This window comes from Dreissena polymorpha, chromosome 11 (genome assembly GCF_020536995.1).
Source record: "Dreissena polymorpha isolate Duluth1 chromosome 11, UMN_Dpol_1.0, whole genome shotgun sequence".
NCBI lineage: Eukaryota > Metazoa > Mollusca > Bivalvia > Myida > Dreissenidae > Dreissena > Dreissena polymorpha.
In genome coordinates, this window is record NC_068365.1 from 52,213,058 (window position 1) to 52,220,737 (window position 7,680).

Here is a 7,680-nt window from a genome sequence, read left to right on the forward strand (position 1 = left end):
TACACCTTTGAAAATAATGCAAATTAAATTTGCACCACACAATGCATTGAAATGTAACGTTTGTAAAGATACCAACATGATATATATAGGGCTAGTATTGACTGAGCCTTTCAAAAAGAGCCACGGCATATGTTGATGAAACTGAAAGTGGAAACATAAAAAAAAATGACTAAAATTGTATTGCCTTTGTGCTCATTCAAAATCATGAATTTGCTAATAATACAAATAAAATTAGCATCACACAATGCGTTGAAATGTAACGTTTGTAAGAATACCAACATGAATAGTATAGAGCTTTATTTGACCAAACCTTTTGAAAAAAGCCACGACACACGTTTCTCGGATTATGGAATTGTAAACAATGATACGCATGATTTGGTGAAAATACACACCGTTGTTTTATAAGTAAATACAAAGCATAGTCGAAAACAAATGAAACAATAAGATGTATCAAACTCAACAAAGCTTTGCAATGAATACTTCTGTGTTGGCAACACTTGGTTAATTTGTTATCTTATTCTGTCTCGATTGCTTTGTCACGGTCTCGCTTTGTCAAAATGGCGGCTGTGAAAATTTGCCTCGTCGCGCGAAGTCTCGTTGGGTCGCAAGTCTCGTTTCCCTTTTGCGTAACAACGCGTTAGCTTGTTCTTCGGTTCAGTGAGTGTCTCATCCCTTTGTTTGTATAGGTCCCTGATACACACAAACACATACACGCACGCAAACACACCCGCACACATCTTCCAATGTTGGAACCATTTTTACATACACAGAAGGGACAGTTACATGAATATTTATTTACAAACATGAAACCATAGTTGTATTTGGGCAGGATCCGATCAGGATTCATAACTACCCTAAAACTATGTTAGGGACAGCGGAAATAAGTTGGATCTAGAAGAAACAGTGAAATTATGAGTATTTTTGTGTTTCAAGGGAGATAACTATATTTCACAAAAACGTTATATATATATATATATAAGTATTGAACGCCACATTTGGTTGCGGACATATAGTTTGTTTTGAATATCGGCCTTTTTATTCCCACTCTTTCTCTATGTTCTGATATGTGTCGTTTTTGGTGCTGGGATGTGTGTATGACATTAGGATACCTACAATGATCTAGTGGGTCACTATGAGAATAACGTTGGTCTTTTTTATGTTATTCACAAATGAAAATTGTGAGTCGATATTCTTTGCTATTATCTATCTTCAGCTGCAAAACCTTATCTGATAAGTTGTACATGATACATTAACAATTTTATGAACTGTTACTAACGACAAGTGCACTGGTCATTCGATATTAACGTTCCAAAGAAAACACGCATGCCAAAAAAAAAATATTTAAAAGCATTGCCGGCAATAATAATGTTGACATGTTTTGCTCAATAATAACAGCTTGCTGGCTTTTCTCAGACAGTACTGGAGTCCATTAAAATGTCACTGGCTGTTGAAATAAAAAGAGTCAATAATAACATTGACGTCTGTTTGAAAATGAAAACAATACACTTTGAAATGAGAGGAGCGTGATGCAAAATCGAGTTGCGGACATTGAAAACTCGCTGGATATCAGCGAACAATACAACCGACCAAACAGCCTGTGTACATTTGGTATTCCTGAAGGCAATAACGTTCGTGCTAATACTGATATTCTGGTTCTTAATTTATGCTGTGCAAATTCTTTGGAGCTGATGATGCCCTACGAGAAATTGATCGCTTGCTAAGAACAGGAAATCCTGAAGGTCGTTAAACACGACCAATTGTAGTTAAGTGTACCAGGTCGTGCGTAAATTAATGAAGATTTACAACATCGTGCAATGGTACTGTTTATCGCTCGGTTGAGTTGAGTCATATTTGGGAAAGTACAAATGGTATAATTATTCACGAGGTGCTCTTCTCCTTTTAACAGTGAATATCTTGGCTAGCGCTGATGTTTTGAGTGTCACGAGGTTTCTGTGTCAGCAATCAAACTTTGCATGTGCAATAACCAAACACGTAAATAAGCAAACAAAACAATTTATACTTTTGCCCAAGATATTATTGTATATACACTTTAACAAAACCTTACACCGTTTCTAATAAATAATAACTAACAAACCATAGTTTACACTCTGTCTACTTATAATGACTATGAGCTGAATCGTACATGATATATAAATTATAAAGCAATATTGCTACTTGCTGTTGATAGATTTAGTTTCTATTGTTCGAATGGTTTAAGTCATACGCTCAACTGCTACCGCACACGAGGGCAATTTACAATTGGATTTGCCAATGACATAAATAAATCATGGTCGACTGGATAATGTCCAATTAGAGATACCCGAGATGTCAGCTGTGCCTATCGAGGGAACAATAGGTAAGACCGTTAGGATTAAGCAAATTGATGCATTAATTGTGTGTACAACATGTTGGAAGAATGAGCTTAGCCTAGGGGTTATTAAGAAGTAACTTTTAACCACTTAATTATGAATTAAATAATGGTTACATTAGACAGCGCGTTAAATTATGAATTTTTAGCTGGTTTATAAAGATCCGCAAAAGTAGTGATATAAAAAGCCAGGGCTATAAATAGCAAACAAATTTATGTACAGATTTGTAACGTATGACAAAGATGCAGGCTTTTTTATCAAATAACTCGTGTAGAAAAACAAAAACAAATATGCTTATGTAAAACGCGTGGGAAAATATAGGGGTACAGTCATGATAAATACATAATACAATATAAGAAAAACAATATAAGCAAAAACAGTACGAAATCAATACAATCATATGTAAGCGGATGAAATAATAATATAACACTTTTTTTTTGCATTTCACACACTGATAAACACATTTAGTATTTTCAAGTAAGTAAAGGGAGAATATGTTATACATTTGTATCTATGTTGGTAGAGCAATGTAATGATGAGCATAAATCGTTACTCTTAAATCAAATATAGAATCTGACTATTTTCCCAAATTTGACACATGTTGTGTCAGATCACCTATACAAAAAATGAAATATTTAGGTGATCTTTGGGAATAGAGTACAAAGGTGAAAAGAAAAATGATTTCTTAGACGTAGCAATTATATATTTATTAACATTTAAAGGAAACTGCGCTTATACATTTAAGAGCGTAAATATTAATGAACTTTTGTCGGTTGTCAATATGATCATTTTGTTCCCCTGTAACGAAAAAGGATTATATATGGTCTATGGGGAATTAACCTGGTAGAGAGTGTGTAAATGCACCGCTTTTTATTTATATAAAATACTAAGACACTACAATACAGTAAGTAAATTACGTCATGTAGAATATAATTCTGTATAATGTATTTACATGTAAAACTGATAATACAACAACATTAATTATGGCTAGAAGATATATTCTAGGGCTTCATGAGCAATAAACAATGTATAAGTGTATTTAGACAAAAATGAGACATTATTGAAAATAAATGGGTGGCTACAGTACACAGGTTTGAAACAGAATTCCATTTCTAAGTGCATAATAAGGCATAAGGTAAAAAACTAAACATACGCTTGCGATCAATTAATGCACTATGGTAGAAAATATGGTATGATTTTTGGAAGTCTGGTGGCATTTGCATTTATAAACAAGTATGTTGTAGTATTTAATCTTTGTTAGCGTTTAAATTTACTGAATATTGAGCGAATAAATTTACTTGTACTTTTAAGTACAGGTAAGGATTCAGTTGATAAGAATGAGCTTAGAGTAGCATTGCGGAGGTCATTACCTAGGAATTGTTCTCTTTCAGTATTAAAGGAATCACAATTAGGCAGATTGTGGTGTTCTGTGCCAACTTGACCCGAGTTACATAGCCTACAAATTCTATCTTCGTATGGGGTTCCGTCATAGCGACCTGTTTCGACTGGGGACCAGTGGTTAGCAGTCCTGAATTGGAAAAGGTAAATTTATTCATTTTTGGTAGGTTTAATGAAGTAGTTTTCAAAGGATGGTGATTGTTTGAAGCTGGTATATATTTTTCCTTTGTGTGTTTGCTGTAATTGATGGTGCCATTGGGTTTGGAACTGAAAAAGAAACTTTGATTTAACAAAGCGGTAAATATTATTTTGGTTTATTTGAAACTGGTTATCCCATAGATGACTTAAGTTAACTGATGTGAGTATTTCTTTTATTTTGTTTGACCATTTAAAGGTTGGATTTGGAAGGTTCATCATATACTTATAAATCTGATATGATAGTTTTTGTTCTTTGCCTTGTAGGGTTCTACACCAGAAGGAAAGCATACGGCTTTGGATCCTAATTGCAATAGGGTGCCTGCCAAGTTCACCATACAAAAAAGCTATAGGAGTAGATTTTCGGGCTTTAGTTATTTTCCTGAGGAAGTTGTTGTGGACTCTCTCCAAGATATCAATATTTTCAAAACCAAATATTTCTGAACCATATGTTGTTCAAATTGGTAGCACAGTGTGATCGAAGAGTTTAAGAATTGTATCAATAGGAAGTTCGGCATTGTTTGCTCTGGTATATAGTAGGTGCATTGCTTTTGTTGCTTGTTCAGCTAGGTGTTTTCTGCCATTAAGGAAAGAGCCATTGCTGGAGAGTGTTATGCCTAAATAGTGATAGCGGTCGGTTATGTTTACAGGCTGGTTGCCAAGTGTAATGTGAAAGTTTTGAAGTTGTCTAGCACCAAAAAATATTATTTTAGTTTTGCTGAGATTTATTTTTAGATGCCAGTTTTCACAGTAATAATAAAATATGTTTAAACAATTTTGGAAGTAAGTTTCTGAGTCAGAGAGAATAACAGTGTCATCAGCATAAAGTAATATGAGTAGTTTCAGCCACAAAGTTAGGTCTATAGGATTAGTTAGTTCAATACCAACTGAGCCTTGAAGGTGCATATGTGTTTGCAGATCATTAAGGACGAGGGAGAATAAAATAGGGGAAAGGTTTTCACCTTTTCTTACGCCAATTTCTGATATGAATGGTTCTGATATGTTGCAATTAAGTGATATACTAGATTTGATGTTGCTATACATGTTTTGAACTAAAGTCAGGAATTTACCAGTTATATTTTGTTTGATAAGTTTCTGCCAGATGCCAATACGCCGGACTTTATCAAAGGCTTGGGAGAAGTCTATAAATGCGCAGTATAATTTTTGTTTCTTATTTTTCATTATTTCAATTAGTGAGTATAAAGTAAATATGTGATTAGAGCAGGAATAGCCTTGCCTTAAGCCAGCTTGATTTTCATCCAAGATATTGTTTTCGTTTAAAAACTTAGTTAGTCTGTTGTTAAGTATTGAAGTAAAAAGTTTTCCAAGGAAGCTGAGGATAGTGATGGGTCTGTAGTTACTAGGATCTTAAGGGTCACCTTTGTTTTCGAATATGGGTATAACGATTCCATTGAGCCAGTTTATTGGGATGAACCCGGTTTCTAGTATATAGTTAAATAGTTTGCCACAAACAGGCATGAGTAGATGTTTAGTGGACTTGATGCATTCATTTAGAATGTTGTCAAATGGGCTAGGAGTTTTTTAGTTTTTAAAATTTGTAATACATTTTTCTATTTCTTCTTTGGTAATTGTGGCATTAAGTGTGATGCTTGTGTTGTAATGTAATTGGTAGTTTGTGTCACTGAAACGGTTGTCATTGATAATGTTTGTATTTAGTTCTTTGAAGTGCACCTGGAATTCTTCTAGAGTTGGTGTAGTTGTGGTTTTTGATTTTGGTTTTAGTTTATTAAGGAAAGACCAGTACTGTTTGGGGTTTTTGTCAGACATTGCACGAAGTTTGTTTGACTTGTTTTGTTTGTTGGCATTAATATGGTGGTTCATTGTTTGTTTGTATTGTTTGCTGGCGTCTATCATTCTTTTTTTTGTTAACCGTGGTTTTATTGTTGTTATAAAAAAAATTGGCAGTGTGATACGTTTTGCGTGCATTATGACATTGAGAGCCAAACCATGGTTTATTGTAAGCTGAGTCATTATTTGGAAAATGTTTTTTATTTTCAGGGAAGGTGCTGGTGGAGGCTTGATGGAAGACTGATTGCAGCTTATCAGTGATATGCTCTATCGTCTGCTGTGAACGGGGGTAAGTATTCATCAGAATAAGTATTTGGTCAATGGCATTAGGGTTAATGTTGCCAACAAATTGGTTGGCGAGATCAGGTTTCCATTTAGGTTTTTGATTGATGTAAGTTTGACTTTTTTGGTTTATATTTGGGTAATTGCTATTGTGTATATTTAACGACCAAGAGAGGGCATTATGGCCATCAAAGAATATTGGATAAGTTTCGCTTATTTGAAATTCTCAAACAAAGTTGAAACAATCAGAAGAGGCAATAACATAGTCTATTGTGGATTTATTTCTGAGGTTTAGCATATCATTATTATTTCCAGAGGTTAGTCTTCCGTTTAAAATGAAAATGTTGTTGTTCTTACACAATTCTATAAGACGGAGGCCGTGTGGATTTGTTCGATGGTCTTTAGAGGTGCGGGCAAGTGGGATGGATAATTTTACTAGGGTTTTATATTTGTCAAGTTGACTCTGTATGTCATCATCAATGTCGAAAAAGTCATTTAAATGTTGGTCAGTGCTTATGTAATCTCTCAAGCTTCCAACTCTGCTATTAAAATCACCTGCAAGAATTACATATTTATGGTCATTACATATCTGAGAGATTTAATTTTCAAAAATCATAAATTCATCCTCGTTAAAAAATTTGGAATTATCGGGTGGGACGTATATAGCACCAAAGACAATATTTTCGTCAAGCTTCGATAACGATTTATCAATAGGGATCCATAGGACATATTCACAATTGGACTTTAAAATGTTAATTGAGAGTACAAGCTTGTCTTTAACAAATATACCAATGCCACCAGACTTGCGTTTATATTCTTGTTCTCTATGTTTTGAAAAATAGTCATAGTTATTTATCTTTATTATATCATGCGTGTCAGTGTGTGATTCAGAGATACAAAATATATCGTAACAACTAATGAAACCAGTAAATTCCTGGTAATCTAGCCTTTTTTGATTCCGCTAACATTTAAAGTTTCCTAATTTGATGGTGTTTGCTTTCAGATTGAAGGATGGTTCTTCGCCCCAACTGGCCTAATGGGCATGGTTGCTGTCAGCCGAGGTTCTACCAGGGTTGAGGGGCTGAGGAATGAAATCGGTGAATGGATTCTTGTTTCATTAATGCTTATTAAGAGGCGTAGCGAGGGAGGGACGGGGAGGGTAATTTGCCCCGGGCGCGAACAACAGGGGCGATCGTAGGAGATTAATTGTTTGACATTAGACTAGAATTAGAAGTGTCAGACACCAGTCTACTACGATAGAGCGAACGGGTGACCAGATAATAAAGAACCGGTTCTGAACTAACCAGTGTCGTTCTAGAAATACGACAGCTAAACGCCCATGCTGAGACTAAGAAATAACAGAGAGAGACGTGCTTTTTATAGATGTGTTTATTTTTAATTTTCGAGGACGATTGTGAGAAATTCGTTGGACCCACGCATAAGTAGAATAGTTGTGAGTATCAAAGGATTCAACAAGCATTGCCGAATTTTAATGTTCATGTATAGTTAACAAATTCTTACCAAACACAAACATACACTTCTAAAGTATTTTGTGTAATAAAGATATTAGATCACTTTTAAACGGGGATCTGAAACCAGATGGAGTGCGAGACTTGAAGTTTTTAAA

The 7,680-nt window shown here is 34.7% G+C and overlaps 1 long non-coding RNA gene across 1 annotated transcript; it reads left to right on the forward strand.

Moving 5' to 3' along the window:
- Nucleotides 1-3,766: 3,766 nt before the first annotated feature.
- LOC127850102 (uncharacterized) lies at nucleotides 3,767-7,194 on the forward strand. The gene is made up of 3 exons (XR_008035057.1): nucleotides 3,767-3,911; nucleotides 5,982-6,060; nucleotides 7,057-7,194. It is a non-coding gene; the product is annotated as an uncharacterized LOC127850102 (long non-coding RNA).
- Nucleotides 7,195-7,680: the final 486 nt, after the last annotated feature.